The 24269-nt window shown below is 40.8% G+C and overlaps 2 pseudogenes; one reads left to right on the top strand and one right to left on the bottom strand.

Annotated features, from left to right (window-relative positions):
• The first annotated feature begins 12391 nt into the window (after positions 1-12391).
• LOC118615829 lies at positions 12392-13250 on the top strand (annotated as a pseudogene).
• Positions 13251-15358: 2108 nt separating this feature from the next.
• Positions 15359-23110, bottom strand: LOC118643831 (annotated as a pseudogene).
• Positions 23111-24269: the final 1159 nt, after the last annotated feature.

The raw sequence follows: 24269 nt of genomic DNA, 5'->3' as shown, positions 1-24269 counted from the left end.
CTATGAAGTAGCTGTCACTACCCCCAATTGCAGGTATAAGGGGACAGGCCTCAGAGAGGTTCAGTAACTTGCCCAAGAGAGAGCCATAGAGCAGCCACCTCAATTCCAACTCTTTGTAAATACAGCCCGGACTTTCCTTGGTTCTCAACTTAGCAGTACCTTAGAACGACCAGGGGAGCTTTGAAAAATTCTGATTCCCTAGGTGGCACCCCAGACCAATCACAGCAGCATCCCTGGGCACAGGGCTCAGGACTCCAGCATGGCATATATTAATGCTCCCCAAGTTATTTCAATATGTGGCTAAGGTTGAACCCCTGTACTAGATGTCAGGTTCTCCTGCAACATCTCCCTGAGGCCTCTCACTCCATTTCAGTCACAGGCTGTGCACAGATAATTTCGCGTCCTTCTCTGAGCCTAGAGCTGCCTCTGGGCTCCTGGCTCTTGCAGTCACTCCCTCCAAAAATATTTCTTGTGCCTCTGCTGCACACCAGGCTGTACTAGAGGCTGGAGACAGAGCAGGGAAGAAGACAGAGCACTCTTGCTCTTTTACACAAAATATTAAGTAACTAAAATAGCAGCAGTTCTCAAACTATTGGTTCTCAGAACCTCTTTACACTCTTAAAAAGTTATAGAGGACCCCCAAAATCATAACCCCAGTCTAAGCATGATTTTTTTTAATCAGACAAATTCCAGTAGGGAAGATTCTACAATAAATCTGACCAATGCTCCTCAAAACTGTCAAGTCATCAAAAACAAAGAGGGTCCGAGAAATTGTCTTGGGAAACTAAGAAGACATGATGACTAATATAATGGGGTCCTGCAAGGGCTCTGGGAACAGAAAAAGAATGTTAAGATAAAAATGAAATCTCAATAAAATGTAGATGTTAATAATTATGTAAAATATTGGCTCATTAGTTATAACAAATACATCATACTAATGGACAATATTAATAATAAGGGAGCCCTGGCCAGGTGACTTTATTGGTTGAAGCACCGTCCGTACACCAAAAGGTTTCAGGTTTAATTCCCAGTCAGGGCACATACCTAGGTTTCAGGTTTGATCCCTGGTCGGAGCACATGTGAGAGGCAACCAATAGATGTCTCTCTCTCTCTCTCTCTCTCATCAGTAAACATATCTTTGGGTGAGGATTAAAAATAATGATAATAATAATAATAACAATGAAAATTGTTGGGGTGGGGAGGATATAGAACTCCCTGTACTTTCTTTTCACTTTTCTTATAAATTTAAAATTGTTCTAAGAAACTGTGTCTGTTGATTAAAACAATTGTGTACAGTACAAGGAATAGAGTCAATAATGTCATAACTTTTCATGGTGACACTAGATTGATTGTGGTGATCACATCATATGGTATATAAATGTTGAATCATGATGTTGTACACCTGAAAGGTAATATAATATTGTATGCTAACTATACTTCAATTTTTAAAATTTAATTAAGTTCCTGGAGGACTCCAAAGAATTTACATCTGTATGAGTTATACCTATTAATCTTTACTATATTAGAAATTAAAAGTTTTTAAATATTTATTTATTCATTTTAACATAACATAAAAGACATATTTTTATGAAAAATAATATTTTTCAAAACAAAAAAAAATTAGTGAGAAGAGAGGTAATGTTTCAGACTTCTGCAAATTGCTTTAATGTTCAGCTTAATAAAGAAAAGTGAGATTCCTGACCAGGTTGCTCAGTCGTTAGAGCATTGGCCCATGCCTGCAGGTTCTATCCCTGGCCCCCCTCAGTGGGGGTCCTGTGGGAGGCAACCAATCGATGTGTCTCTCTTCTCTTTCATCTCTCCCCCTTCTTCCCTCCCACTTTCTCTAAAAATTAATGAAAAAATATCCTCGGGTAAGGATTAACAAAAAGGACGAGGAGGAGGAGGAGGAGGAGGAGGAGGAGGAGGAGGAGGAAGAGGGAGGAAGAGGAAGAAGAAGAAGAAGAAGAAGAAGAAGAAGAAGAAGAAGAAGAAGAAGAAGAAGAAGAGAGAAGAAGAAAAAAAAGGAGAAGGAGACAGAGACGGAGACGGAGAAAAAGCAGAGGGAGGGAGGGAGGGAGGGAGGGAAAGGGATTCTCATACAGTTGATCCTTATTGTGTGCAGACTCCATATCAGCAAATTCACCCAATATGTTGTTTTGATTGAAGTACATAAAGAAAATTCAACCTCACACAAATGGGTAACTTAAAAAGGAAAGAGTACTTTGATTAGCTTTCCAGGTCATTGTAACTATTCACCCATTCAAGTAAACTTATTTTAACCCAAGATCAGTGCTCTTGGCACTTTTGTGGTCATTATCAGGCATGCTCAGAGTGATGCAAAATTTGAACTGGCCAACAAGCATTTTCCCAATGAGGTTGAACAAGGCTATCAGCTGTCGAACTATAAAAAAAAAATCCTTCTCGTCGTCCATTTGGTGCCACGTTTTTCTCATTTTTGTGTTTTTTCTAGATTTTTAAATGGCTCCCAGGCATAGTGCTGAAGTGCTGCCTACTGTTTGTTAGTATAACAAGGCTGTGATGTGCCTTGTGGAGACAATATATATTAGGTAAGCTTCATTAAGGCATGAGTTATAATGCTGTTGGCTGTGACTTCAATGTCAATGAATTATATATAAATATTAGATATAGATAGATAGATAGATAGATAGATAGATAGATAGATAGATAGATATAGATATGTAGATATATGGTGTCTTTCAACAAAAGCACCCATAAAACAGGTATTGATTGGTTGATGACAGGTTGACAAAAATGTGAGCAGAGGCTCATAGCAACCTAACCCAGAATATCTCCTTAGGAGCAATGGTTTATTTGCTAATTCAGTGTTTGCAACAACTTTATAGAACAAAACTACCGCCCTGGCCGGTTTGGCTCAGCGGTTAGAGCGTCGACCTGCGGTCCTGAGAGACCCGGGTTCGGTTCCCGCTAAGGGCGTGTACCTCGGTTGCAGTTTGTCCCCGGCCCTGGTCGGTCGTGCGGGTGGCAGCCACTCGATGTGTCCCTTTCACGTCAATGTTTCTCTCCCTCTCTCTCTCTCTATTCCTCTCTCTCCCTCCCGCTCTACCTGAACAAAAAATGGAAAAATGTCCTCGGGTGAGGATTAAAAAAAAAAAGAACAAAACTACCATGACTAATGAAAATTGATATATCTGAAGCCTTGAATCTGTTGGGATATGTTGTTTTGATTGAAGTATATAAAGAAAATTCAACTTCACACAAATGGGTAATTTAAAAAAAAAAAAAAAAAGAGTATTTTGATCAGCTTTTCAAGTAATTGTGACTATGACTATTCTTTGAGACTACACCAGAACTCAATACATTTTAGTTTCTTAAAGGATAGTTGCAATGTGGGATATGAATTGTTAGTGAAGTTTTTGAACTTTTTAAATTAATATTGAGATCCACTGAGTGCATCTTTTATCCATGCATGTTTTTGAAACTTCATGCACTAGTCATTTGAAAAAATATTAGTTCACTGAGTTACACAGATCTTCCAAATATTAACACATTTCATTACTCAATATCCAAAATGAATGCAAAATATCCACAATTAACAAAATGTCAACATTTCAAAAAAAGGCAGGATCAGAATTCCTGATGTTCCTTTTGCTTCAAGCTGCCATATGGCTTGGCTCAACACTCACTAATTCTGTCTTTAAATTTTTATATGTATCTCACCATTGATTTTTACACTAATTTTGTGGGTTTGTGTTTTGTTTTGTTATTTTAGTGACATTGGAATATGTTTTATCTTTTTTTTAGGAAAATATCTTTATTACCTTGGAATGGGGAAAAGATAATGTAACTATTATCTCCAAAGAATGACTCAAAGAAAAACAGAATCTGAACTGTAATTGAAAATAAATTTTAAAAAAAGAGAGAGATGCCCGGCTGGCCAGTGTGGCTCAGTCGACTGAACGTTGAGAGGTCCCTGTCAGGGCACCATGTCCGGGGTTGCAGGCTCCATCCCCAGTAAGGGGCTTGCACCTGATTGATATTTCTCTCTCACATCAATGTTTCTATCTCTCCTTTCCTCTCCCTCTAAAAAATTAATTTTTAAAAGCATATTTAAAAGAGAGATAGAGAGAATCTGACATATTTCAATTTCAAAATTACAGATAAACCCAAAGAGAGTGCCTCACTCTTACCCTCACCCTGGCTCTGGGAGTCTATTTTCTCAATAAGGGAGAAGCAAATGGCTCCCTTTTACAGGTGTGAAAGGGGCTAATAGCCCACATTGTTAAGCCAGAGTTTGAACACACCTCAGGTCCACTCTGACCCATGGCTCCAGCTCTGGCCCTAGCATTAGGAGGGCAGGCCAGCCCAGATGGAGCATCCCACGCTGTCCCAGATGACTATCCTGTCTGTGGGGTGGGACCTGAGCAGGGGCTGAGCCAAGAGAAGCCTGAGGCAGGAGGAATCCAGGCTAATCCTCTGTGGGAGGCACTCCCTATTAGTTAATTAGGGCAGAGCTGGCCTGAGGCATCCCCCCAGCCCCCAGTGTCATTAAGGGAGAAGGAGTCTCATTATCAGCTGTCAGGCTCCCCATTGTTCCCAGGGCCCCAAAGGGAGCAGAGGAGAAGGGAGAGAAAGGCCAGGTCCCCCTTCTCCAAGCCCCCGCTCCTATTGGCAGAGTGAACTGATGTGCAAGTGAAGAGTCTGAAACCACAAGCAGAATTTCAGGGGAGAAAGAAGAGGAAAGTAAAAAATGAGGGAATAAATGTATTTCCAAGAAAATTCAGCCTGTGTTTATATTGATATGCAATATTCAAAATAGGTTAATTCATAAAAGCAGAAAGCAGATTAGTGGTTGTCAGGGGCTGGAGGGGGAAGCGATAGAGACTGACTGCTAATGGGTACAGGGTTTCCTTTTGGAGTGATGAAAAAGTTCTGGAACTAGATGCCAGTTGCACATCAATGAATATATTTAATACTGAATTGTGACTTTTGTGTGTGTGTGTGTGATATGTGCCCCTAGCAGAAACTGAACCCTGGACTCTCTGGTCCGCAGGCCAATGCTCACCCACTGAGCCAAACTGGCCAGGGCTGAGTTGTGACTTTTAAGTGGTTACAATGGCTATGGTTGTAATTATTTGTAACACATAAATGTATCAAATCATCACATTCTTAAACTTACACAATGTTTTATGTCAGTTATATCTCAATAAAACTGGGAAATGGTTAAAATGGTAAATTTTGTTATGTATATTTTACAATTAAAAAACAGTCATCTTTGCCCTGGCTGGTTTGGCTTGGCAGTTAGAGTGTCGGCCCTCAGACCAATGAGTACGGGTTCAATTCCAGTCAAGGACACATACCTTGGTTGCGGTTCCTTCCTGGTCAGGTTGTGCAGGAGGCAACCAGTGGATGTGCTTCTCTCACACTGATGTTTCTCTCTCTCTCTCTCTCTCTCTCTCTCTCTCTCTCTCTCTCTCTCTCTCTCCCCCTCCCTCCCTCCCTCCCTCCCTCCCTCCCTCCCACTCTATCTGATGATAAAGAGAAAAATAATCTCTGGTGAGGATTAAAAAAAAAATGTTATCTTCTAGTTTGTGATTATTTATTCAACATTTATGAGCATCTGTTTTGTGCCCAGAATTGTTCCAAGCAGAGAAGCATGGCCCTGCCCTCAGAGCTCTGTCTCAATGAGAAATGGCACTGGAGACCTTCACTATGGCCTCCTGGGACACTGTCCTTCCTCCCCCACTTCTGTGACCTGGACATTGACCCTCATGGATTGTACCAACAGGTTCCCTCACTCTCTGGCTCTGGTCGGGTTCAGGCAAAGGGAGACCATAGCAGGATGTCAGAAGGATGGAGGAGAGTATTTTTCCTTTTGGTCCCTCCTTCCACACTCGCTGCAGATGGCTGTGCTCCTGGACTGTAGACCACAGGTCCTGGCAGATGACCCTCTCCAGATTCTGGCAGTAACTGTTCCCTCCTCCTTCTGCATATGCTCAGAGATGGTAACAGCTCCCAGGTGCTGCTAGCTCTGGGTTACTGCCATCCTATGTGGTTTCCTTACCCCACCACCACACCTTCACCAAACTCTCCTCAGTTATCCTGTTTGAGTCTGCTTCTTGCTGAGACTTCTCTCTAGACAGGAAATTAGAAGAGGGGGTAGAAAAATGAACACACATGGATTTTAAAAGTCCTGGAGGTCTAATGCACAACATAATGATTACAGACCACAATACACTGTATTATAAATTTCAACATTGCTGAAAGACTAATCTTAATTGATCCATCACAAAAAAAGAAATGATAATTATGTGACATGATAGAGGTGTTAGCTAACACTACCATGGTAATCATATTGTAATGTAGAAATGTATCAAATCAACACATTGTAGACTTTAAACTTGCACAATGTGCCCAGCCAGTGTGGTTCAATGGATTGAGTGTTGTCCCATAGACTGAGAGGTCCTGGTTTAATTCCTGGTCAGGGCACATGCCTGGGTTGCGGGCTCAGTCCCCACTGGGAGGCATGCGGGAGGCATGCAATAGGCAGCCAATTGATGTATCTCTCACATTGATGTTTCTATCTCTCCCTTCCTTTCTCTCTACAAAAGTCAATAAAAACATTTTTTTCACTCCTCATCCGAGGATACTTTTCTATTTATCATCAGATAGAGCAGGAGGGAAGGAGAGAGAGAGAGACAGAGAGAAACATCAATGTGACAGAGCCACATCGACTGGTTGCCTCCCACACAATCGGACCAAAGTGGGGGACAAACTGCACAGAGGTATGTGCCCTTGACTGGAATCGAACCCAAGACTCATTGGTTCACAGGCTGACACTCTAACCACTGAGAAAAATTGACCAGGGCAATAAAAACATATTTTAAAAAAGATAAAACAAACTTGTACAATGTTGCATGTCAATTATATTTTAATAAAAATAAGTTTAAAAAATAAACACAGTGCTTCAAAAAATTAAAAATTTAACTGCCATTTGACCCAGTGATCCCGCTTCTAGGAATATACCCTAAGAAGCCTGAAACACCAATCAGAAAGAATATATGTACCCCCATGTTCGTAGCAGCACTATTTACAATAGCTAAGATCTGGAAACAGCACAAATGTCCATCAGCAGACAAATGGATAAAAAAGCAGTGGTACATATACACAATGGAGTACTACACAGCTGTAAGAAAGAAAGATCTCTTATCCTTTGAGACAACATGGAGGGACCTGGAAAGTATTATCCTAAGCAAAACAAGCCAAACAGAGAAAGACAAGTATCATATGATCTCACTTATTTGTGGAATATAATGAACATAACAGTCTGAGGAATGGGGTAGTCCCAGAGACGTGGAAGTGGGGTACAGACTGACAATCCCCAGAAGAGAGGGGGTGGTGGGGGAGAGATAAGCCACAGAACTTATATGCATGTGTGCGTGAACAATGGACATGGACAACAAAGCTGGGGACAGGGTAGGAAGGGAGGGGAGGGGGGAATTAGTTGGGGGGGGGGAGGAGAAACATCTGTAACAAAAATAAATAAATTAATTAAAAATAATAAACACAGTACTTCCCCATTACCCAAGGGGAATACAGTCCAAGATTGCTAGTGATGCCTGAACCCTTTATATACTGTTTTTTGTTTGTTTGGTTTGGTTTGGTTTGGTTTTAATTCTCACCCGAGGATAATTTTCTATTTATCATCAGATAGAATGGGAGGGGGAGAGAGAGAGAGAGAGTGAGAGAAAGAGAGAAAGAGAGAGAGAGAGAGAGAGAGAGGCAAACATTAGTGTGAGGGAGACACATCGACCAGTTGCCTCCTACACAACCCCAACCAGGGCCAGGGACAAGCCATAACAAAGGTACATGCCCTTGACTGGAATAAAACCCAAGACTCATTGGTCCATGGGCCAACGCTCTAACTGCTGAGCCAAACTGGCCAGGGCTATATACTGTTTTTTTCTGTACATACACACTTGTTTAATTTATAAATTAGACACAATAAAAGATTAACAACAACAACAATAAAATAGAACAATTGTAACAATATACTGTAATAAAATCTATGTGAATGGTTTGGGAGCCATTATTAAGTAAAATAGGTGTACTTGAACACAAGCAGTGAGATACCCTGACAGTCGATCTGATAACCCAGATGGCCTCCAAGTGACTAATGGGCAGGGAGTACACAGCATGCAGGGATAGACAAAGGGATGATTCATATCCCCGCTGGGGCACAGTGGGATGGCTCAAGATTTCCTCATGCTACTCAGAATGGTACATAATTTAAACTTAAGAATTGCTTATTTCTGGAATTTTTCATTTCCTATTTTCAGACCACAGTTGACCACAGGTAACTAAAACTGCAGAAAATAAAACCATGGATAAAAGGGACCATTGTAAACAAAATTAGCTATCATGACTTACAAAAAAATAAAATTCAAATAAGTAGGCAATGAGAAGCAAACTGTAGTAGTCAAAGTGTCCGTGGTGGTAGATGCAGGAACTGGGGAGCCCTAGGGAAAAAATAAAAACATGTCCTGGCCGGTTTTCTCAGTGGTTAGAGCATCAGCTCATGGACCAATGAGTCTCAGGTTTGATTCCAGTCAAGGGCACGTACCTTGGTTGAAGTTCGTCCCCGGCCCTGGTCGGGTTGTGCAAGAGGTAACCAGTCAATGTGGCTCTATTACAACGATGTTGCTCTCTGTCTCTCCCCCGCCCCCCCACTCTATCTGATGATAAATAGAAAAGTATCCTTGGGTAAGGAATTTAAAAACATTTTAATTAAAAAAGAAAAACACTAAAAAGCAGTATCACTGGCAGGGAAGAGAGGAAAAAAGGAACAGAGAGCAGAAATTTTAAAGATATTTTTTATGATCAAGGTAATGCATGTTTATTGTAAACAACTTGGAAAATGCGGAAAGTATAGAAGGAAATAAAAATTTCATGCAAGTCCATTTTTATATACCAATAATGAACTATCAGAAAGTGAAACTAAGAAAACAATCCCATTTACAACTGCATTAAAAAAATACCTAAGAATAAATTTAACCAAGGAGGTGAAAGACCTCTACGCAGAAAATTATAAGACACTGAAGAAGACACTAATAAATGGAAGCATATACTATACTCATAGATAGGAAGAATTAACATCATTAAAATGTCCATACTACCCAAAGCAATCCATAAATTCAATGCAATTCCTATCAAAATACCAATGGCGTTTGTCACAGAACTAGAGCAAATAATCCAAAGATTTTTATGAAGACACAAAAGACCCCAAATAGCAATAGCAATATTAAAAAAGAACAAAGTTGGAGGCATCACACTACATGATATCAATCTAAACTACAAGAGTATGACTTCCAGTCAAGATGTCAGTGTAGCTAAACACGGTATCATGTCCTCCCACAACCACATCAAAGTTACAACTAAACTACAGAACAATCATCATTCAAAACCACCTGAAATCGAGCTAAATGGAAGTCCTACAACTACAAAATTAAAGAAGAAGCCTCATCGAGACTGGTAGTAGGGGAGGAGGCGGACAGGCTGGTCCCACACCCACATGTGGCAGATAAAAATCAGGAGGATACCTCGGCTGGGAAAGTCCTCTCTGAGGACTGAGGGGTCCCCATCCCACACCAGGCGCCTGGCTCAGGGTTCCAGTGCCAGGAAGAAAAGTCCCCATAACTTCTGGCTGGACAAACCAGCAGAAACTGAGGCTCAGGGAGGCTGAGGTGGCTGGAGCCCCAGGCAGCACCTCTTAAAGGGCCTGTGCACAGACTTACTCGGACTCTCTCCCTCTAAGCTTGGAGGAGAGGCAGCTGGAGGGGCACCAGAGACATACAGGAAAGAACTGAGCTGTTCAGCATTGGAGCGAGGGCTGGAGAGGGGGCTTTCTCCTGGACAGATGTGCTGTCAGAAGCCTTTGTTTTTTTGGTGAGCCCTTCCCTGGGGCAGCAGACAGCCTCCATATGTGGGACTCCAACAACCTGGATCATACTGCTTGCCCCGCCCTGGTGATTCCCTGAGGTCCTGCCCCACCCAACTTTCAGACCCACCCAAGCTGTTGCCAGTTGCTTCACCATAGGATTGGCCTGTCTTGGATCATGCTTCAGGTTTTCCGAAATTCTTTCAAACCAGAAGCATCTGGTCTCAGATAGCCCCAAACCTCTCATAAAGTTATACATAGAAACAAACACAGGGAGGCAGCCAAAATGAGGAGACAAAGAAACAGGTCCCAAATGAAACAACAGAAAAAATCTCCAGGAAAAGAACAAGCAAAATGAAGATAAGCAATCTAACAGATGCTGAGTTCAAAATACTGCTTATAAAGATGCTAAATGAACTTAGTGAGAACCTCAGTGAACTTAGTGAGGCCTCAAGAGCATAAAAAAGGACCAGTCAGAAATGAAGGATGTGCAGTAAGAAATGAAGGAGGCACTAACTGAAATAAAGAATAATTTACACAAATTCAATAGTAGAGTAGACAAAGCCAAGTAGAGTAGAGAAGCAAACCATCGATTCGGAATATAAGGAAGCAAAAACACCCAATCAGAACAGCAAAAAGAAAAAAGAATCCAAAAAAATGAGGATAGTGTAAGGAGCCTCTGAGACAACTTCAAGCATGCCAACATTCACATCTTGGGGGTGCCAGAAGGAGAAGAGAGAGAACAAGAAATAAAAAAATCAAAAACCTATTTGAAACAATAATAGCAGAAAACTTCCCTAATTTGGTGAAGGAAACAGACATACAAGTCCAGGAAGCACAGAGAGTCCCAAACAAGATGAACCCCAAGAGGCCCACACCAAAACACATCATCATCAAAATGCAAAAGGTTCAAGACAAAGAGAGAATCTTAAAAGCAGCAAGAGAAAAGCGGTTAGTTACCTACAAGGGAGTTGCCATAAGACTGTCAGCTGATTTCTCAAAAGAAACTTTGCAGGCCAGAAGGGAGTGGCAAGAAATATTCAGAGTGATGAAAAGCAAGAACCTACAACCAAGATTACTCTATCCTGCAAAGCTGTCATTTAGAGTCTATGGCCATATAAAGAGTTTCCCAGACAAGAAAAAACTAAAGGAGTTCATCACCACCAAACCATTATTATATGAAATGATGAAGGGTCTTTTTGAAGAAAAATATAAAATATATGAACAAAGAAAATGTCAATGAATACATATCTATCGACAATGGAATCTACAAACAAAATGAGCAGGCAGAACAGAAACATTCTCATAGATACAGAGAACATTTTGTTGGTTGCCAGATGGGAGGGGGTTGGGGGAATGGGTGAAAAAGGTGAAGGGACTAAGAAGAACAAATTGGTTGCTAGACTGACAAACCTCAAAGAGAAGGGGGTTGGGGGAAGGAAAGAAATAAACCAAAGAGCTTATATGCATAACCAATGGACACAGACAACAGTGTGGGGAAAGGTGGGAGGGGGGCGGGAGTGGGAAGGAGGGGGTCAATGTGGGGAAAATGATTAACATCTGTAATACATTCAACAATAAAGATTTAAAAAATAAAGAAAGAAATAATAAACTACAAGGGTATCGTAATCAAAACAGCATGCCACTGGCATGAAAACAGACAGATAGATCAATTGAATGGAATAAGGAGCCCAGAGATAAACTCACACCTATATGGTCAATTAATCTATGACAGAGGAGGCAAGAATATACAATGAAGTAAAGATAGTCTATTCAATAAAATGGTGTTGGGTTAACTGGACAGATGCATGCAAAAAACTGAAACTAGGCCACCTTCTTACCCCATATACAAAAATAAACTCAATATGGATTAAAGACTTGTATGATTAGAAACTATAAAAATCCAACAAGAGCCTGGCCAGTGTGGCTCAGTGGATTGAGCATTGTCCCATAGACTGAGAGGTCCAGGCTCAATTCCCAGTGGGGCATGCATGAGGCAACCGATCAATGTATCTTTTTCACATTGATGTTTCTATCTCTCTGTCCCTTCCTCTTTCTCTCTCTTAAAAAAAAAATCAATAAAAACATATTTTTTAAAAATTCCTAGAAGAAAACATAGGTAATAAAATCTTGGACATTTCTCATAGCAATATTTTTTTCTGATATATTCCTCGGGCAAGAGAAACAAAAGAAAATATAAACAAATGGGACTACTTCGAACTATAAAGTTTTTGCACAGCAAAGAAAATTATAGCAAAATTAAAAGACAAGCTACTGAATGGGAGAAGATATTAGCCAATGATACATTCAATAAAGGATAAACATCCAAAATTTATAAAGAACTTATACAACTAAACACCAGAAAAAGAAACAACCCAATTAAAAGTGGGCAGAAGAGCCTTTTCCATGCTACCCAGAGAGGGTCCCATACGGCATTGTTCTCATTCCCACGGAACTTAAAGGGAAACTTTCGCAATGTCTGGAGCCCTGGATGTCCTGCAAATGGAGGCGGATGTCCTCAAATTCCTTTCAGCAGGAACCCACTTAGGTGGCACCAACCTTGACTTCCAAATGGAACAGTACATCTATGGAAGGAAAAGTGATGACATCTACATCATAAATCTGAAGAAAACCTGGGAGAAGATCCTCCTGGCAGCTCGTGCTATTGTTGCCATTGGAAACCCTGCTGATGTCAGCGTCATATCGTCCAGGAACACTGGCCAACGAGCTATGCTGAAGTTTGCTGCTGCCACTGGAGCCACTCCCATTGCTGCCACTTCACTCCTGGAACCTTCACCAACCAGATCCAGGCAGCCTCTCGGAGCCGAGACTTCTGACCACCAGCCTCTCACAGAGGCATCTTATGTTAACCTGCCGACCACTGCTCTGTGTAACACAGGCTCTCCTCTGCGCTAGGTGGACATTGCCATCCCTGCAGCAACAACAAGGGGGCTCACTCAGGGGGTCTGATGTGGATGCTGGCCCGGGAAGTACTGCGCATGCGTGGCACCATCTCTGGTGAACACCCACGGGAGGTCATGCCTGGTCTTTACTTCTACAGAGATCCTGAAGAGATTGAAAAGGAAGAGCAGGCCGCTGCTGAAAGGCTGTGGCCAAGGAGGAATTTCAGGGTGAATGGGCTGCTCCAGCTCCCGAGTTCACTGCTGCTCAGCTGGAGGGGGCAGACAGGTCTGAAGGCGGGCAGGTGCCCTCTGTGTCCAGTGAGCAGTTTCCTATTGAAGACTGGAGTGCTCAGCCTGCCACTGAAGACTGGTCTGCAGCCCCCACTGCTCAGGCCCCTGAATGGGTAGGAACAACCACTGAGTGGTCTTAAGCTCTCCTTCCACAATCTCTGAACAGAATGGAAATACGGTTGACAGAAAATAAACAGTTTCCAAAAAAGGAAAGGAAAGTGGGCAGACCTGAATAGATAGTCCTCCAAAAAGGACATACAAATGGCCAATAGACATATGAAAAGTTGCTCAACATCACTAATAATTAGAGAAATGAAAATTAAAACTACAATGAGATAGCACCTCACACCTGTCAGAATGGTTATCATCAATAAATCAACAAACAACAAGTGTTGGCAAGGATGTGAAGACAAGGAAACTCATGCACTGTTGGTAACAATGAATATTGGCACAACCATTTTGGAAAACAGTTCCATCAAAAAATTAAAGATGGAACTGCCTTATGACCCAGGGATTCCACTTCTGGGTATATATCCAAAGAAACCCAAAGCTAATTAGAAAAAATGTATGCACTCCTATGTTTATTGCAGCATTATTTACAATAGCCAAGATACAAGAGTAATCCAAGTGTCCATCAACAGACAAGTGGATAAAAAAAACTGTGACACATATACACAATGAATATTACTCTGCCATAAATAGAATGAAATCTTACCTTTTGTGACAGCATGGATGGACCTAGAGGGTATTATGCCAAATGAAATGTCAGACAGAGAAAGACAAATACCATATGATTTCACTTATATGTGCAATCTAAAGAACAAAAAAAATAAACAGAGTCACAGATACACAGAACAGAGAGACAGTTGACAGAAGGGAGGAGGGTTGGGAGGCTGGGTGAAAAGGGTGAAGGGATTAAGTGTAAATTGATAGTTACAGAGATGTAAATTACAGCATAGGGAATATAGTCAATAATGTTGTAATAACTATGTATGGGGCCAGGTGGGTACTTGAAATATTGGGGCGGGAGTTACTATAAAGTAGATTAGATAACTACATAGTGTTATCTAATCACTATGCTATACATCTGAAACTAATACAGAATAAGACTGAATGTAAAATGAAATTGAAAAATGAAGAAGTTGCCCTGGCTGATTTGGCTCAGTGGTTGGAGCACTGGCATGCAGACCAGAGTCCCGGGTTCGGTTCCCGCTAGGAGCAGGTACCGAAAAAACAAAAACAAAAACACAATGAATATTTTTTTTAATGAAAAAATATATATATTCAGAATCATATCATTTTGGCAGTTTGTTGTCCTGCTTATGATGATATTTATTAGATAATGATACTGATGATGATGATGATGATGATGATGATGATAATGATGAAAGAGAAAAATGAAGAAGTCATGCAAATCCTATTCATATCCTATACTAAAATGTTGGCTTATATTTAAGTGGGGATATTTTTCCTATCAAAATTAAAATCATGCCTACATACTACAGCATGGATAAACCATGAGGACATTATGTTAGTGATTGAAATAAGCCAAACACAAAAGGACAAATACTGTGTGATTCCATTTATATGAGGTACTACAGTAGTCCAATTCAGAGAGACAGAAAGCAGAATGGTGGGTGCCAGGGACTGGGGGAGGGGTATGGGAGTTAATGTTTAATGGGGACAGAGTTTCAATAGGGGAAGATAAAAAACTTCTGGAGATGGATGGTGTAATGGGTGCACAACAATGTAAATGTACCTAATGCCACTGACCAAAATACTTTAAAATGGTTAAGAGGGTAAGTTTTATGCTATGTATATTTTACCATGATTTTTAAAAATATAGAATCAGCCCTGGCCAGTTTGGCTCAGTGATTAGAGCAATGATCTGCTGATCAAAGAGTCACAGGTTCAATTCCAGTCAAGGGCACATACTTCAGTTGCAGTTCGATCCCCAGTCCTGGTTGGGGTCGTACAGGAGGCAACTAATCAGTGCATCTCTCTCACATGGATGTTTCTCTCTCCCTCTTTCCCTCCCTTCCACTCTATCTGAAAATCAGTGGAAAAATATCCTTGGTGAGGATTTTTTTTAATGAAAAAATATATATATTCAGAATCATATCATTTTGGCAGTTTGTTGTCCTGCTTATGATGATATTTATTAGATAATGATACTGATGATGATGATGATGATGATGATGATGATGATAATGATGATGACTCATTGTACCTTAAGCAATTATTTCTATCAGACATCATCTTAATGGTTAATTTTTTTTTAACAGAAAACAAGAGTAAAGGCAATATTACTCTTATACATTAGAACATAAATCACATTTAAGCACAAACATAACAAATAAACACATTTCTCATCTTTTTTTTTTTTCAATCCTCACCTGAGGACATTTTTTCATTTTTTGTTAGATAGACTGGGAGGGAGAGAAACATCGACGTGAAAGGGACACATCGAGTGGCTGCCATCCGCATGACCCAACCAGGGCCGGGGACAAACTGCAACCAAGGTACATGCTCTTAGCGGGAACCGAACCCGGGGCTCTCTGGACCACAGGTTGGTTCTCTAACCGCTGAGCCAAACCAGCCAGGGCCCATTTCTCATCTTTAACCTGTTTGTTTTCACTGGTTTCTTCCATATCAAAAGAGAATGGTCCTGGCCAGTTTTGCTCAGCAGTAAGAGCATCAGCCCACAGACCAGAGAGTCCCAGGTTCAGATCCCGCTAAGGGCATGTACCTTGGTTGCAGTTTGTCTCCAGCCCCAGTTGGAGTCATGTGGGTGGCGACCAGTTGATGTGTCTCTCACATAGATGTTTCTCTCTCTCTTCCCCATTCTTTCTCCCTCCTGCTATATCTGAAGATAAATGCAAAAATGTCCTCGGGTGAGGATTTAAAAAAAAGTGAGGGATGTGAAAATGGAGGCAGAGTGAATGGAAGCTACACAGATGATTTCCCAGGACCAAATGGAAATTACAACTAAAATAAAGACAAATACTCAGAGAAAAAGCAACAGTAAAGCAGCAGTACAGGAAGATATAACCAGGGACACTGGTAGGATCTGTGGAGGTGCTAGAGGGTGGCAGGCTGGGAACCCACAAACAGCAGCAGTCTTAGCTGTGAGCAGAGCCCTTGGGGAGCCAGGACAGAGTGCTAAAATAGCCACAGCCACTCACCTGGGGGCTACAGCAGAGGGAGGGCAGACTAGACTGGAACTCTGTGGGGACACCCAGGATTTGGAGGGCACTCAGAGTTTTAGCTGAGTTGAGGCCACAAAGAACGAAGGCCAGTGTGCTCTTTCCCCAAGCTGTGGAGAAAGGCAGCAGTGCCTCCACCCAGAGATTCAGCCTTTCCCAGGTGAGGCAAAGAAATGCAAATTGAGGCTCATTAACAACCACATCTATCCCACTCTCTGGAAATCCTCTTATGCAGAACACGAGGGCTACATTCCAAGGCATTGAGTAACAGAGACTACTAGCCTCCAGGAAAAAGCTAGAGGATAACTAAACCTTTTCTTGGCTTGCAAATCAACCCAGGAAAGTAAGACTTGACAGTGGTGTTTAACGTGGGCCCACCCAAGCTCATCCAAACCCAGTAGAGGGAGCCACAAACAGCAGAACACCAACACCCACAAGGAAAATTTGGCAGGCTCCAAAACCCACTGAGATAGCCAAAATGGTAAAACAAAAAAACAAATTCCAAATGAAAGAACAAGAGAACACTACTGAAGATAAAATAAATGAAATGCAGCTAAGCAAATTATCAGAGGTACAGTTCAGAGCCATGATCTTGAGGAAGCTCAAAAGCATGAGTAAAAACATCAACGCCATGAGTAAAGATATAGAAACATTGAAAACCAACCAAGTGGAAATGAAAAATGACAAAGCACAAATTAAGAACACATTGGAAGGACTAACCAGCAGAGTAGAGGAAGCTGATGACCAGATCAGTGAATTAGAAGACAGGGTAGAAAAAAACAACCAATTAAAAAACAGACAGCTTAAGAGAACTGTGGGACAACCAGAAACGTAATAACATTCGCATCATAGGAGTCCCCGAGGAGGAAGAAAATGGGCAAGGGTTAGAGAATATATTTGAAGAAACAGTGACAGAACACTTTCCTAACTTGGTAAAGGAAGAAGGCATTCAAATTCAAGAAGCACAGAGAGCCCCAAGTAAGAAGAACCCAAATAGGCCCACACAAGGACACTTAGTAATTAAAATGCCAAAAATTAAGGACAAAGAGAGAATCCTAAAGGCAGCAAGAGATGAGCAACAGGTCACCTACAAAGGAAATCCCATAAGGCGTTCAGTTGACTTGTCAACAGAAACACTATAGGCCAGAAGAGAGTGGCATGAAGTAATCAAGGTCATGAAAAACAAGGATCTGAATCCAACACTACTGTATCCAGCAAGGCTATCATTCAAAATACAAGGTCAAATAAACAGCTTTCCAGACAAAAAAAAAGGCTAAGGGAATATATTAACACTAAACCAGCACTGCAAGATATGCTAAAAAAGACTGCTGGAATTAGTAGAAGAAATAGGAAGAAAAATAGAACCACACTAAACAAAAATGGCAATAAATAAGTACATGTCAGTCATCACCTTAAATGGGAATGGTTTGAATGCTCCAATGAAAAGACACAGAGTAGTTGACTGGATAAGAAAACATGACTCACATATATGTTGTTTACAAGAGACCCACCTCACACAAAAAAAGACTCACATAGGTTGAAAGTGAAGGGATGGAAAAAAATCTTTCAAGCAAAGAGTAAGGGAAAAAAAGCTGGGGTAGCAATACTCATATCTGATAAAGTAGATTTCAAAATAAAGGCCATAACTAGAGACAAAAAAGGCCACTACATAATATAGAAAACATCTATCCAACAGGAAGATATAATCTTGGTAAACATATATGCACCCAATATAGGAGCACCAACATATATTAAAAATCTTCTGGAGGACTTCACAGGAAAATCAACAGCAATACAATCATAACAGGGGACTTCAACACTCTGCTGACATCACTGCATAGATTTTCTAGACAAAAAATTAACGTGGAAACACAGACTCTAAATGAAGCGCTACGTCAAATGGATTTAATAGAAATCTGCAGAGAACTGCACCCCAAAACTACAGAATTCAAATTCTTCTCAAGTGCACATGGGACATTCTCAAAGACAGACCACATGTTAGGGCACAAACTAAGTCTCTACAAGTTCAAGAAGATTGAAATCATATCAAGCATCTTCTCAGATTACAATGGCATGAAACTAGAGATCAACTGCAACAAGAACATGCAAAGACTTTTGAAAACATGGAGGCTAAATAGCATGTTATGGAACAATGAATGGGTTACCATGTAGATGAAGGAAGAAATTAAAAACTTCCTGGAAACCAATGAAAATGAACACACAACAACACACAATCTATGGGATACAGCAAAAGCAGTTCTGAGAGGGAAGTTCATAGCACTACAGGCCTACCTCAAAAAGCAAGAAAAATTTCTAATAGACTATCTAACCTCACAACTTCAAGAACTAGAAAGCAAACAAAAAGAAAACTACAGAGAAAGTAGAAGGAAGGAAATAGTAAATATCAGAGCAGAAATAAATGACATGGAGACCAAAAAATCAATTCAAAAGATCAATGAAACAAAGAGCTGGTTTTTTGAAAGGCTAAACAAGATTGATAGACCGTTAGCTAGACTCACCAAGAAACAAATAAAGAGAACCCAAATACACAAAATCAGAAATGGAAGAGTAGAAATAATAATTGACATGACAGAAATACAAAGGACTGTTAACAGATATTATGAACAATTACACGGCAACACATTCAATAATCTAAGCGAAATGGACAAATTTCTAGAAACACATAGTGTCCCAAAACTGAACCAGGAAGAGATAGAAAGCTTGAACAGACCAATAACAACAACAAAAATTGAAGATGTAATCAAGACTCTCCCAGCAAATAAAAGTCCAGGCCCGGACGGCTTCACGGAGGAATTTTTACCGAACATTTAAAGAACTAACACCCATTCTCCTCAAACTACTTCAAAAAATTCAAGAAGGAAGACTTCCAAACTCATTCTATGAGGCCAGCGTAATTCTAATTCCAAAAAGAAAAAGATACACTACAAAGAAAAAAACTACAGGCCAATATCCCTGATGAACATAGATGCCAAAATCCAGAACAAAATCCTAGCAAATCGAATCCAGCAATATATCAAAAAAATTATTCCCCATAACCAAGTGGGATTCATCCCAGGGATGCAAGGCTGGTACAATATTTCCAATCAATAAATGTGATACACCACATAAACAAAATGAAAGATAAAAATCATATGGTCATATTATTAGATGCTGAATGAGCATTCGAACAAATCCAGCACCCATTTCTGATGAAAATGCTCAGCAATCTGGGAATAAAGGGATCATATCTCAACATAATAAAGGCCATGTATGAAACACCTACAACCAATATCATACTCAATGGGCAAAAATTAAACACATTTCCCTGAAGAACGGGAACAAGACAAGGATGCCCACTTTCACCACTCTTATTAACATAGTACTAAAAGTCTTAGCCACAGCAATCAGACAGGAAGAAAAAATATAAGGGATCCAAATTGGAAAGAAGGGAGTGAAACTGTCATTATTCGCAGATGACATGATACTATATGTAGAAAACCCCAAAGACCCCATCAAAAATTTACTAGACTTAATGAATGAATATGGCAAAGTAGCAGGATACCCAATTAACGTCAACAAATTGATGGCATTCTTATACACCAATGATGAACTCACGAAAAAAGAAACTAAAAAAAATCATCTCATTTACCATTGCAGCAAAAAAATTAAGATACCTAGGAGTAAACTTAACCAAAGAAATAAAGGACCTATTCACAGAAAACTACAGGTCATTGAAAAAAAAATAGAGGAAGATATAAAAAAGTGGAACCACATACCTTGTTCATGGATTGGAAGAATTAACATCATTAAAATGTCCATACTACCCAAAGCAATCTACAGATTCAATGCAATCCCCATCAAAATACCAACAACATACTTCACAGAACTAGAACAAATACTTCAAAAGTTCATACGAAACCAATAAAGACCTCGAACAGCCACAGCAATTTTGAAAAAGAAGAACAGCCCTGGCCGGTTTGGCGTCAGCCTGTGGTCCAGAGAGACCTGGGTTCGGTTCCCTCTAAGGGCACGTACCTCAGTTGCAGTTTGTCCGCGGCCCTGGTTGGGTTGTGCGGGTGGCAACCACTCGATTTGTCCCTTTCACATCGATGTTTCTCTCTCTCTCTCCCTCCACTCTATCTGAACAAACAATGGGAAAAAATGTCCTCAGGTGAGGATAAAAAAAAAAAGAAAAAGAAGAACAAAGTTGGAGGGATCACATTACCAGATTTCAGGTTATACTACAAAGCCACTGTAATCAAAACAGCCTGGTACTAGCACAAGAACAGGCATACAGACCAGTGGAACAGAAACAGAGAACTCAGAAATGGACCTAAGGCAATATGCTCAATTAATATTTGACAAAGAGGGCAAGAGCATACAGTGGAGGAAAGACAGCCTCTTTAATAAATAGTGTTGGGAACACTGGACAGCTACATGCAAAAAAATAAAACTTGACCATCAATTTACACCATACACAAGAATAAACTCAAAATGAATAAAAGACTTAAATGTGACTCATGAATCCATAAAAATCCTAGAAGAAACTGTAGGCAACAAAATTTCAGACATCATACGCAGCAGAATTTTCACTGATACATCACCTAAGGCAACAGAAACAAAGGAGTAAATGAACACATGGGACTACCTCAAACTAAAAAGCTCCTGCACAGCAAAAGATACAATCATCAAAATGGAAAGGCAACCCACTGTATGGGAGAGCATCATTGCCAATGATATATCAGATAAGGGGTTAATTTCTAATATATATAGAGTGCTCATACAACTCAACAAAAGGAAGACAAAGAACCCAATTAAAAAATGGACAGAGGAACTAAATAGACACCTCTTTAAAAAAGGATATACAACTGGCCAAGACATATGAAGAAATGCTCACCATCACTAATCATCAGAGAGATGTAAATTAACAACGATGAGGTATCACCTCACACCTGTCAGAATGTCCACCATCAACAAATCATCAAACAACAAGTGTTGGTGAGGGTATGAAGAAAAGGGGACTCTAGTACACTGCTGGTGGGAATGCAGACTGGTGCAGCCACTATGGAAAACAATATGGTGTTACCTCAAAAAATTAAAAATTAAACTGCCATTTGACCCAGTGATCCCACTTCTAGGAGTATATCCTAAGAAGCCTGAAACACCAGACTGAAAGAATATATGTACCCCCATGTTCATAGCAGCACTATTTACAATAGCTAAGATCTGAAAATAGCCCAAGTGTCCATCAGTAGACGAATGGATAAAAAAGCTGTGGTACATATACACAATGGAGTACTACACAGCTGTAAGAAAGAAAGATCTCTTATCCTTTGAGACGACATGGAGGGACCTGGAAAGTATCATCCTAAGTGAAGCCATACAGAGAAAGACAAATACCATATGATCTCACTCATTTTTGGAATATAATGAACATAACAGTCTGAGGAATGGGGTAGTCCCAGAGATGTGGAAGTGGGGTACAGACTGACAATTCCCAGAAGAGGTGGGGGGGGGAGATATAAACCACAGAACTTATATGCATGTGTGCATGAACAATGGACATGTTCACAAAGCTGGGGACAGGGTAGGGAGGGAGAGGGAGGGGGGAATTAGTTGAGGGGGAAAGGAGAAACATCTGTAACAAAAATAAATAAATAAATAAATATAAAAAATAAATAAACAAAAGAAAATTGAATGGTCACCCTGCTCAGTGGTTAGAGCACTGGCCCATGCACCAGAGGGTCTTGGGTTCAATTCCTGGTCAAGAGCATCTACCTGGGTTGCAGGTCGATCACCAGGGCTGGTTGGAGAGCAGTCAGGAGACAATCAATGTGTCTATCTCACAACAATGTTTCTCTCTCTCTAAAAATCAATGGAAAAAACTATCTTGAGGTGATGATTAATAAAAAATAAATAACAGTCAATGGTTTATCATAACTCATTATATGGTCATAGTCTTCAGGGTTTGGAAAGAGACCTGAATTAACAGTGGTATACTGTTAGCATAAGATGTGATATACACATGTGTGCTGTTTGGAATCTTCATGACATTCTGGTGGAACACTATTCATTCCTTAAAGCACAACATATAAGTAAAGGCTTTATAAGTGTCTGTTGTGGCCTCGTGGTACAACCAATGACCTAGCTTTTTGTAACATAGTGAAGCAGTGCTGGGTGGTCACTATAAAGCTTTCTGTGATGCCATAAAATAAGATTTGCAAAGCAGGCTTCCAAATATGCTATTATTTTGTGCAAAAACGTGTGATAGAGCCCTGGCCAGTGAGGCTCAGTTGGTTGGGCATCCTTCTGTGCACCAAAGGGTTGCCATTTAATACCATGTCAGGACACATGCCCAAGTTGTGGGCTTGATCCCAATAGGGGACCATCAGGAGACAGCCAATCCATGTTCCACTCTTACATGGATGTTTCTCTCTTTCTCTCCCTCTCCCTTCCTCTCTCTCTAAAAATCTATTTTTTTTTTAAAAAAAAAATTTAAGTATGATGGAAATGCTAGGCTGATCACACTTGTGAAATTAGAGAAACATTTTACACCAAATACTCTTTGGGCCAAACCCAGTATAAATCAACTTTCCATCTTCTGATTTTTCAACTTTTGTATGTAAGTATCGAATACATCTTTCCCAACAAATACGTTGGTACGGGATGCCAGAAAAGTGGTGTGGCTCCCGCAGCCCATGCTCCTGCCCGTGTCCACCATGAGGAGCTGCGGCAGGAGCACTGTGGCTGCACAGCCACCCTCTTCCTGCCCAGCCACAGTCCAGAAGCAGCATTCCCCATTTGAGAAGTGGCCGCAGACAGCCCTGCAGCGGCAGCTGGGAACCCTAAAGGCCTACTCCTCACCCAACCACTTGGTGGCTTATTTTCATTTCTCATTTTCCATCTTCTCCACTAGCTCATTAAGGGAAGAAACTTTGTCTCTTGTCACTTTTAGTTCCTGGTTCTAAGCCCAGTGCCTGATACAGAACAGTGGCTCAGTAATACTTGTCAAAAACTCGATCAGCCCTGGCAGGTTTCGTTCAGCGGTTAGAGCGTTGACCGGCGGTCCAGAGAGACCTGGGTTTGGGTCTCACTAAGGGCATGTACCTCGGCTGCAGTTTGTTTCCGGCCCTGGTTGGGTTATGTGGGTGGCAACCACTCGATGTGTCCCTTTCATGTCGATGTTTCTCTCTCTCTCTCTCTCCCTCCCACTCTATCTGAACAAAATATCGAAAAAAAAATGTCCTCAGGTGAGGATGAATGAATGAATGAATGAATAAATGAATAAATAAATAAATTCCCTTATACAAAAAAAACCAAAAAACTCGATCAATCAATCAACCATTAAGAAAGAGATTCTTGGACTTCTGGTCAAGATGGTGGCATAGATAAACATAGCACTCGCTTCCTCCCACAACCACATCAGAATTACAACTAGCCCTGCCCAATTTTGCTCAGTGGTTAGAGCATCGGCCCACAGACCAGAGAGACCCAGGTTTGGTTCCTACTAAGGGCACATACCTTAGTTGCTGTTTGTCCCCAGCCCCGGTTGGGGTTGTGTCGGTGGCGACCACTTGATGTGTCTCTCGCATGGATGTTTCTCTCTCTTCCTCCCTCTCTCCCTCCTGCTCTATCTGAAGATAAGTGCAAAAATGTCCTCGGGTGAGGATTTAAAAAAAAAATTACAACTAAACTACAGAATAATCATCATTCAGAACCACCTAACATTGAGCTGAATGGAAGTAGTACAACTATGAAAGTAAAGAAGCCACATCAAGACTGGTAGAAAGGGCAGAGCCATGGACGGGCTGGTCCCACACCCACATGTGGCGGATAAAAATCAGGAGGGATACCTCCGGCTGTTAAGTTTCTCCCTGAGGAGAAAGGGGTCTCCGTCCCACACCAGGGCCTCCAGCCAGGAAGAGAAGTCCCCATAACTTCTGGCTGTAAAAA

This window comes from Molossus molossus, unplaced genomic scaffold, assembly GCF_014108415.1.
Source record: "Molossus molossus isolate mMolMol1 unplaced genomic scaffold, mMolMol1.p scaffold_m16_p_4, whole genome shotgun sequence".
NCBI classification, from domain to species: domain Eukaryota; kingdom Metazoa; phylum Chordata; class Mammalia; order Chiroptera; family Molossidae; genus Molossus; species Molossus molossus.
The sequence above is the reverse complement of the archived record's forward strand: the minus strand, read 5'-3'. Positions and strand labels throughout refer to the sequence as shown.